Source organism: Triturus cristatus, chromosome 1_2 (genome assembly GCF_964204655.1).
Source record: "Triturus cristatus chromosome 1_2, aTriCri1.1, whole genome shotgun sequence".
Classification (NCBI taxonomy): Eukaryota; Metazoa; Chordata; class Amphibia; order Caudata; family Salamandridae; genus Triturus; species Triturus cristatus.
In genome coordinates this window covers 841,497,534-841,507,936 of record NC_140580.1, presented here as the reverse complement: position 1 = coordinate 841,507,936, position 10,403 = coordinate 841,497,534, and the positions used below count along the sequence as shown (strand labels likewise).

At 40.3% G+C, this 10,403-nt stretch overlaps 1 pseudogene; it reads left to right on the top strand.

Moving 5' to 3' along the window:
* Nucleotides 1–218: 218 nt before the first annotated feature.
* LOC146868123 (UPF0696 protein C11orf68 homolog pseudogene) overlaps nt 219–10,403 on the top strand; it is a 37,872-nt pseudogene continuing 27,687 nt past the window's right edge.

Below are 10,403 nucleotides of genomic sequence, written 5' to 3'. Positions count from 1 at the left end.
ATTCTCCATTCTACGTCCCAGCTTCTCTTGACCCTCCTCCATCTTCTGTACTGCGGCCTACTTTTAACCGGATCCCACTTCTGACACCAGATGTGAGAGGGACGGGCAGAAAAAGAATCTCGGAGGCCTTATTTGTAGCTCAATGATGGCGTGTTTTTATTTCAGAGCAGGGTCACAGAAAAAATCACAAGGTAAGAGTGTTTGGGATGTTTGTCTGGATGGCGTCCTTCTTCCTTCCCGCCTCCTCCAGGTGAGTGGTGGTGTGACGTCCCCGGGGTACCGAGATGAAAGAAGAAATAGAAGGCGGTAAATATGACTGTCCTGTATAATGCTGAGCTCAGAGGGAGAGAAGTACCGTCACCAGACCCGGGAGTGTGGAAGAAATAGGTGCGCACTATGCGAGTATCAGTGTGGGGTAGACTGGAGACAACTAAAGGTACTGGACCTGTAAGAGGTTGGTCCTTTTTCTTCCTCTTCCTTAGCTTCAGGAGTCGAGGAATATGTAAAATCTCTATATAACCAAAGAGGGAGGTTGCCTCCTCAAAAGCGGTGGGCATGCAAAAAGGAAACTGCTTGTGCTTTATGCCAGGTCTGAGATGGCAGATCCCTCCCACCTTTCCGAAACAGCAATCCCTTCCTGATGGTGAATTGGGGACCTACTTGTTCTGGGTCTTCCTCTTCAGTGGCTTTGTTCCATGCCTCTCGTAAGGTGGGGTCTTCTCTTTGTGCGGCAAAAAACCCTCGATCATATTGCCATACAGGCACCTCCGTGCTTTGGGATAAAGCGACTCTTGTCCAGCTCTTTTTTGCCCGTTTTTTCTGTTTTCCACTTTTCTTTTGTTTTCCCTGTAGAAATTCCGGTTCTGGCTCTTGAGAGAAGGGGCCTGTCTTTCTCCACTCCTCCCCCTCCGTCCATGTATCTCGTACCAACCTAGACATGTAGGGATAGTCATTCCCTAACACTACTGGCTCTGGCAGCCGTGGAATGAGGCCCACTCGCAGAGGATTTGTGTTGTACTCTGACGTCAGTGGTGGGGTACTGCCGATTGTCCCCATGCACGCACTGGATGATGAGTGGGTGACTCCTCCGGGAACTGCCTGGGGCTGCATTAGACTCTGTAGGCAGCCAGTATCGACCAGGGCCTGTCGTTTTTTCGCCCCTTGTTTTCCCGGCTCTCCTGTCCATTGGTTTTGGCTCTCCCCGAGGCGGTCCTGTTCCTGTATGCAAGAGGAGCCTGGGTCAGTTAACTCCTGTTTTCCCGGTCCTCTCTCAACTGAAGGTGAGAACCTGCACAGCGAGTCAGGTGCGGGGGTCATGAAGGGGATAAAGGCAGGCTCCTGCTCACAATGACTTAAAAAAGTTTTTAAACGCAATGGTGTGGTCAATGCTGGCCACATGATAGCACTTTTTTTAACTTTTGGCTATGTTACACAGCAGCTCGTATTGCTATGCAACATGTAAACGAACATTGACAAAGCCAATAGATCTTTCATAGGCGAAACATATTGGCTTTGCCAATGCTTATTTTATTAAATATTTAGTTTCTGGTAGTGAATATAAGTTTTAATATGGAAGGTGGAAAGACTTTTTGTGCATTTAATTTTGAAACAATACAATATTTCATTGGAATATATGGGGTAAAAAGTAATTTCAGAAAAATGCAAGTAGAACAAACAAATTCAATATAATTTACGCATTTTCAATAAACCAAAGAATATTGAGAGATAAAATTGCAGTTCCCTCATATCGCAAACCAATCCAACCGAAATCAAGACAAATGATTTTCAAAGAACTACGTCATAATCATCTGGTACTTAGTCGAAAGGCTATTTAAAAATTCCAACACTTTTGGTTTAAGGCGATAAAGTCTATATTTATCAAGACTGCAAAGGAGACTGTAGCCATTTGCAAGCAATTCTCTGACTTACACCCCAGACTGAAAGAAGCTGGATATAAATATGATTTATATGACCCTGCAGTACTGAGAAACTGGAAAAATGACATCACCAAATTCGTCACCTCACCTTCTGATTTAGTTGCATATCTTGATCTTCATGCTCCAGTGGCAATGAAATTTCGATCATCTATAAATAATACTTGATGGTTGAGGCTGCATAACTAATATTGTTCTTTTCTTTCACTAACAGGCAATACGTTCTCCACAGGATTTCTGGATTGTACCTTCGTACTTTCAATAGCTCATTTCTTGTATTTCACTTCTCAATGTTATAAGTGTTTGTCTGTCTTGTTAGTGTGCTTGTCCTTATTTATGGGCTATTTTCTAGTTCGACTGTTTTCTAGCTGTTCTACATCCTATCTATATCCCACTTTCTATTATACTTTTTCTGTCAACTTTAACTTGTTATGCCAAATAGTTGTAAGTTAAAGATTGCTTCACTCAATGTTAAGGGTTTACGACATCCAGTAAAAAGGGAATTCTAGATTATTTATACAAATGTAAAACTGACATCTGTTTTATACAAGAAACCCATACTGATGATAAAATCCTAGCATCTATGACGAAATCATGAGTGGGCAATATAGTTTCTTCAGCAGCAACAGGTCGCAAAAATGGAATAGCTGCCCTTTTTATCCAGCAAACTTATCATTTTGAACCATAAGGCTGATTCAATTGGCCGTTACATTCATATGTATATTCAAATTGATAAGCATTCTCTCAACTTAGTTAATATTTATTCTCCTAATCAAGATGACCCCCACTTTTGGCCCTCAATTATGTCCGAAATTCTTGCTATGCGTCCTGAACCTCTTATTGTGAGAGGTAATTTTAATATGATTTCTGATCCACATTTGGATCGAATTTCCACAGTTAATTTTTGCCCTACAAAAAACGTACACATTGTTCATAACGTTTTTCTCATACACTAAACTGCTAGATCATTGGCAACTCTCGCACCCAACTGATAAGGATTTTACTTTTTTCTCCAATGCTCATTCCACGTATTTATGTATAGATTATTTATTATCCTCTAGACATTTAGCTCATATGATTTCAAACTCTAAAATAGAACCCATCACTATATCAGATCATGCTTTAATCACTTTTTTGTTAACCTTAATTGATGCCCCCCAACGTATATACAGGTGGAGAATGAATACTGAAACTCTACTTTCTGACCCATATCAACTCAAATTTATGACTTCTATGACTGATTATTTTCAAAACAACAAAATTGAAGATACCTCAAAAATGACTAATTGGGATTCTAAAGCATACACGCGAAGCGCTTCTATCTCCATAATGACACATGAGAACAAGTTATTTAATACCAAATTATCATCATTAGAGCAACAAATTACTATAGCTGAACAATATTTTATATCCTCCACAGATGTACGATTTAAACTAAAATGACAAACCCTTTGCTATGAATACAATACCCTGCTTAGTACAAGAGTGAACCTTTAAATTTTGCAAACAGAATGTTAATTTCCAGTTTAATGCCAATAAGGCGGGTCGCATTTTTGCTAGCTATTTACGCATCGAAAGAGATAAGATACAGATTTCTGCTATTCGTACCTCAAATGGCCACCTACTATTATCTAATACAGAAATAGCCCAAGAGTTCCAAAAATTCTACTCAAACCTCTATGGTAAATCCCACAATGCGCATGACCCTACAATTGATCAATTCCTTTATCATTGTAATCTAACAATACTATCTCACACAGATATAACTATTCTTGATGCCCCTTTAACTATAGAAGGGGTATACCCTGCAATTAAGTCCTCAAAGTCTAAACATCTAAAAGTCTAAATTCCCTGATGGAATTCCAGCAGAAGTCTACAGATCTTTCTCTATACAAATAGCCTTGGTTCTCTTATACTTATTCTAAGATTTTGATTGCAATGCTTCTGTTGAAGAAACTTTTAAAGATGCAAAGTACTTGATTGTTAAAACAATTACGTGCCGGGCCCTCGTCAAGAGGCCACTGCAGTTTGGACTGCTACTCATTGACCTTATACGTGCTGCTAGTCACAGAATCAACACAACTTCTAATCAACACACCCTACAAGTATGACATTTCAAGCTATTCCAGACCCCAAAGCTACAGCAATGGCTTGGACATCAGATAGTAGTCATTTTTAGTGTTCATTTAAATAATAAACAACTGTTGTGTTAATCTCTAATTTAGATAAACAGTGCAGATTGTCATAAGTGCCAGTGTTGACAATTAAGTTCTGGTGCTGAGCACCGGAAACCACTGGATAAAATTAAGCACTTCAGATGCCACAATCATTGTGCACCTGAAACCAGACTAAGACCATACATTGCTTTCCAACATTTCGTCCCATCTCACTCATTAATCAGGATTGCAAAATATATGCCAAAATACTTGCCCATAGACTAACTATCTCAGGTATTAAATCATATCATTCATCCAGGCCAAACTGATTTCATGAAAGGAGGATTATCAGCACACAATACTAGACTTGTCTGTCATACTATTGCTTCCATGCCTAAAATAAACCATCCCATTGGTCTTATAGCTCTAGATTCTGAAAAAGCATTTGACAAAGTTAGTTGTAAATTTTGGTTCAAAGCCATGGAAGCATTTGGTTTTGACACATTTCTTTCAATGATTAAGGCACTGTATTCTTCACCTAAAGCAACTATATATGTTGATGGTTTTACCTTCACATCCTTTGCTTTATATATAGGTACAAGACAAGGGTGTCCTCTATCTCCACTATTATATTTACTAGCCATTGAACCTTTGTTGTGCCGTATTCGTAACTCGCCAGACAATACAGGGATTACTATTAATGACATAACTCTAAAAACTTCTTCTTATGCAGATGATGTCTTACTCTATATCAGTGATCCCATCAATAGCATACACAATATATTGAGAATTATTGAAGATTATGCTTCAATCTCAGGGTACACCTAGAATATTAATACAACAGGGTTTTTTTCATCTAAATGCTTAATGTACAACAGATATGCTCAATGGTACTAATATTATTTGGAATTCATCTAGTCTAAAGTATTTAGGAATCTAGTAAATAAATTCAATTAAATGCACTGTTGATATAAATTGTAAAAAAGTTCTATCCTATATTACAGAGAAATTGGACAAATGGCTGTCATTAAATTTCTCCTGGTGGGACAAATTGGAAGGTATTAAGACATACTATAAATGCTTCCTGTGTTATTTCCCTGCTTTTTTTATGAACAAAACCTCAATACAATTCTCAATAAATGTATCTGGAACAACAAACCAACAAGGATTAAATATAAAACCTTTTGTTATAATATGTTTTTATTGATTTTCCAATAACATCAGGCAGATAACACAATATTACAATTATCCAGCTTATTATCCTGCCATCGCCCTTGACTTAGTGTCATCTTAGTATGGTCAAGGCCTCAGGAACCACAATGACATTAACTACAATCTTACGGGCACCCCCATCCCAGCAGTGTATTGTCCAGGGGCACACTTATACTGTCAGTTCCGGATAGCAATCAATAACAGGATTAAGCAATACAACAACTGAATAATATAATAGAAAAATTAAAGCCCATCTAACCCCCAACCCCTCCCCTTCCCTCTCTTGTCACCGGTGTGCCCTACGTACTCGCTGCTCAAAAAAGTAAAAACATCAAACCCCTTCGTTATGGTGCCCTCAGTAATAGCATCACAATACAGGTAGCCCCACTACTATTAGAGTCCAATTAGTATACCACAGGATATGTACAATATCACTCTACCACTCCCGCGAGTCTTGGCGACCCCATCGATGCCTCCAAGGCCAAACCGACCTCTGAGTCCGTCTCAGATGCCTGTAATGCAGCCACCAGCGCTTCCCACGCCCTCGCCGCCTCCAGTGTTTTTTCATTATTGGTGCGCGTGGCCTGTTGGAACCTGAGTGTGCTTTCACTCTTTGCCCATTTGAGTAACTCCGCCCTCCACCTCCCGATATTGGGACCTTGCACTGATTTCCAGTGTGCAGTGATCTACCTCTTAGCCAGCAACAGGTCTAGATCTATAAACTTGCTCGTCACTTTTGTTTTAGAGGTGTGCGGAAACCAATGCAACAGGCAAGTGCCTTGGTCAGGTTCCATATCCCGGTCTGTAACCCCACTAAGCTGATCAACCACTTCCTCCCAATACGTTCCCAGTTGCGGACACCCCCACATCATATGCTGGAAGGGAGCCCCCTCCAGACTGCAACGTGGGCACTGGGCAGCATCCGTTTGGAAATATCGATTGATTTTGGCGGGGGTTAAATGTGTCCTATGCAGAATTAAAAAATGAACCAATTGAAACCTGGCATTCCTAGTGCTTTTCCAGGCTCTCCTAACTATCTGGGCCCACGTCTTCTCAGGGATCTCTTTACCTAGGTCCGCCTCCCATTTCCCCCGTAGTACCCGCAGTGGTTCCAGCCTCTCAGTCAACATGCGCCTATAAAGGCACGTGATCGCCTTAAAGGTTCCCGCGGCCATCACCACATACTGGCAAGCCAAGGATGTCTGTGGTTCTGACAGCCCCTCATTCCAGTAAGACTGCATTGCCGAAACCAAGGCTGAGTGCAATAAATAATCTCCCCGAGGGAGACCGTATCGGTCTTGCAGGGTCTGAAACGGTAGCACCACTCCATCTTCATATAGATCACCCAGCACCTGTACTCCCAGTCTTCCATTCGGCTAATGCCGTCCAGTCTCCGCCATGAGGAAGGGCCGTGCACATCCCCAGCGGGATTTCTGGGGCAAAAGGGCAGGCGAACCCAGCTCTGTGCTGGCTCCTGTTCCAGCACAACCTCAATGTCCGCTCTTCACTCGTAAGCCGTTCAAGGCACAGCCGCTGCTGTAGCACAATAAAGGACAGGACATGATGCGGGGCCCACCTTCCTTCAGGGCCATCCTGGCCCCGGAACTCCCGAGCTACCGCTCGAGTGAGCCACTGTAACTGGGCCGCTAAATAATAGAGCTCAAAGTCCGGCACTGCCATACCCCCGTCAGCTCTCGGACGCATCATTGTGATCAGCGTAACCCTCCGTCTGGTAGTCCCCCATAGAAATCCCCCAGTCATGGAGCGGAGCTGCTTGAAAATAGAACCTGGCACCTAAATGGGTAGAGTCCTAAAATAATACAGGATCCTGGAAGCACTACCATCTTCAGGAGCGCCACCCGGCCCGCCACCGAGAGCGGCAAAGTACCCCAAAAGGCAAATTAAATATAAAACCTTACAATTCTCAAAATTGGAGGCTGGTTTCTGATTTTCGGAAATATAATTTCTCTTTTTTAACTGCACAACGTGTTGATTGGTTTTCAAACTCAGACATTGATCTTACCCCAAATTGGGTTCTAATTGAGAGGAATATTGCTGCTCCTTTTCCTCTACATGGAATGCTTACCATGAACTTCCCTAAACTAGGGTCTTGCTCTTCAATCCTAAATGTAACAAAACTTGCTCTAGCTAATGTTGATGCATTATTACATAATAAGACTGTTTATCCTATAAAAAGGTTCATTATGGTATAATTCACAGGTCAAACTACATACACTTGTCTCTTGTTGGTCTACATGGATTGATGCTAGGATTTTTTACATTTATGATATTTGCCACAGCAATACGTTTTTGTCCTTCTCAGATCTACAATGCAAATATCACATAATTTCTGTTGCTCACCGTAATGCGTATAATTTCTGCATTCCTCATCCTTCATGTTCAGATGTGGCGCTTTTCTTTAATATTCATACATTCTCTCGCCATATTGCTTCTAAATATATGAACAATGAATGCTTATGCAACTATGTAAATTTTGGAGTCCTATTCTTAATACCAATCATACCCAACTGCACATGAAGAAACTTATGCTATGCAATATTTCTAATTGGTTTCCTTCATCTATTTGCCAATCCAATTCATTTATTTTAAACAATTGTTATTGGTCTCCTGTCAAATTATATTATGCACTACTTAGTGATAAACAGGATTGTCAGCACTGAAATTTGGAACCCGGTACTGTGAAACATGTGTTTTTTGATTGTCCAATTATTTTTCAATTTTGATCTAAAGTTTGGGACAGAATTTCTCAAATCTTTAAGATTACTACTCCTCTAACCTTTGACATTATTTCAAACAAATCTTTTTCCCTTGGTGCGCCTTTATCATATATGGATAAGAAATTGTTTGATCTCATTGTTTCGTGTGCAAATAAATGAATTACTATGAATTGGAAATCTGCAAACCTTTTATCCATCCAAATTTGGTCGGAATTAAATTCTATATATAAGGAAAGGAAATGATTTTTCTTTTAACAAAACTCAAAAGTCTCCTTTAGTTAAAGTTCTTATATGTTTTCACATTGGATGACTATATTTCTACTTGCTGGATATAAATACGCATTTTTAATATTCTTAAGCCAGTATTACATAAGTAGCCCTATATATGTGTTTTTTTTTATAATTTATATTTCTTTTTAGGGTTGTTATTGTGTCCAATACCTTTTTTTATTACATAATTCTATATGATATTTATATCAGTACTTTGACTATTTACTGCATTTTTACAGATAGTATTTGTCTGTTTTCTTGTACATGTATTTATGAAATTCACTAAAAAAAATTGAACTGAAAAGAAAGACCAAACAAATTCATGCATTTGCTTTTTGGACAGTTCATTTTGAACAAATGCTATAAATTCTTGACGGCATCACTAGATTGAAAGAGCACTCCAGGAGATGGAAAAAGAAATTTGAGGAAACAGAAAATAGGAGCTTATTGTTCTAAATAAGAGCACTGCTGCCTGTGCTCCAGAAGAACAAAGCACCCTAGTCAGGAAGCCTGTGTCTCACCTGCTATTCACCAAAGTAGCCTTTGGAGAAAATAAAGCTTTCTTTACAAAGCTGTGCCTTTTAGAAGGCAGGTGGCACAGGGGCACAATCAGACACATTTCATGTTGACATAAATGTGTATGTACATGTGTGGAAGTATCAGCACCTGTGGCAGAGAACTTCATACAGAAAAGATAGCAGAGGCAGAGGTCCCCCTCCATAAGTTTGTGAATTGCATTTTGTAGTACTTGAGTAGTACTACTGTTGTATTATTTATGTACTACAAATGTGGTTTGTGAATCAGGCCCTTCATTTCTAAGGAAAAACTCAGGTTCCCACATGTACCAAGCAAACACAAGGAGATGATGGACGGAGCACTGAAACGTTTCAGACACTTACCCCTAGTCATAGATCTGGGTTGAATCCATCATCGCTCTTTAGCTCACTTCCCCACCCCATTCCGACCCATCCATTTGCAAATCAATCTTAACCCTGTGCCTCATGGGAACAGTTCAGACCAAACTGCCAAGCCAGGTCTTCCCTGGACCGGAACCAAGCATCTGAGTCCGGTTTTGGGTTAACATCCCTCATCAGCCAGGCTAGCTTGAATCCAGTGTCAAAATGAGCAAGGGACCCATGTCTAGGAACCCCCTGCCAACTTGGGGCGAACAAAGCAAATACAAGGAGATGATGGACGGAGCGCTGATACTTTTCAGACACTCACCCCCAGTCACAGATCTGGGCTGAATCCATCATCGTTCTTTAGCTCATTGCGCCACCCCAGTTCAGACCCAGCCAAATGCAAATCAGTCTTGACTCTGTACCTCATGGGAACAGTCCAGATTGAACTGCCAAGTCAGGTCTTCCCTGGACCAGAATCAAGCATCCGGGACCAGTTTCGGTGTAGCACCTATCATCAACCAGGCCAGCTTGAATCCAGTGGCAAAGTGAGCTAGGGACCCACATCTGGGCATATCCTGCCAACTTAGGGCGAACATGTACCACTCAGTAGCTCCACAGATTTGGGGTTACTGGTACTGTTGGTATTAGTACCTCGATGGGCAGAGTTAGCTGGACTAGTGTTAAAGTCTAAAATTCTCATGAAAATTTACCTCGGTTAACGTTAAAGAATATGTGCCTGACATTAGAAAACGTGGTTAAATTTGTCATGACTATAGAAAAAAGCCATAGAAAAATGTTTCTTTAAAAGTGAAAAATAAAATATGCAGCTTTAAATTGTAGGAGAAGATGCTTCCGTAGACGTGTAAAACAAACGTGCAGCTTAAATAAAGTAGTAGGCTCCCATACCTAATGGGCTTCTACGGTTAGGCCTGAAAATTTCTTCAGTCTTCTGTTTGAAATTGAAATAAAATGCCTTTTAGAAACTGTTGACCTAATCATCTGAATGCAGATGATTAGGTCTGCTCACACAATATGATTTTCTTATTTCTCTAAACAATGTACTTCGATATATTTTCATAATGAATAGAGTATTAGTAATGTTAAACTTACTGAGATATTGTTTTGCATGGTCTAATCAAGACTTTACTGATAGAAATGTTTTGTTGCTTTAGACTAGCCCTTTGTTCACCC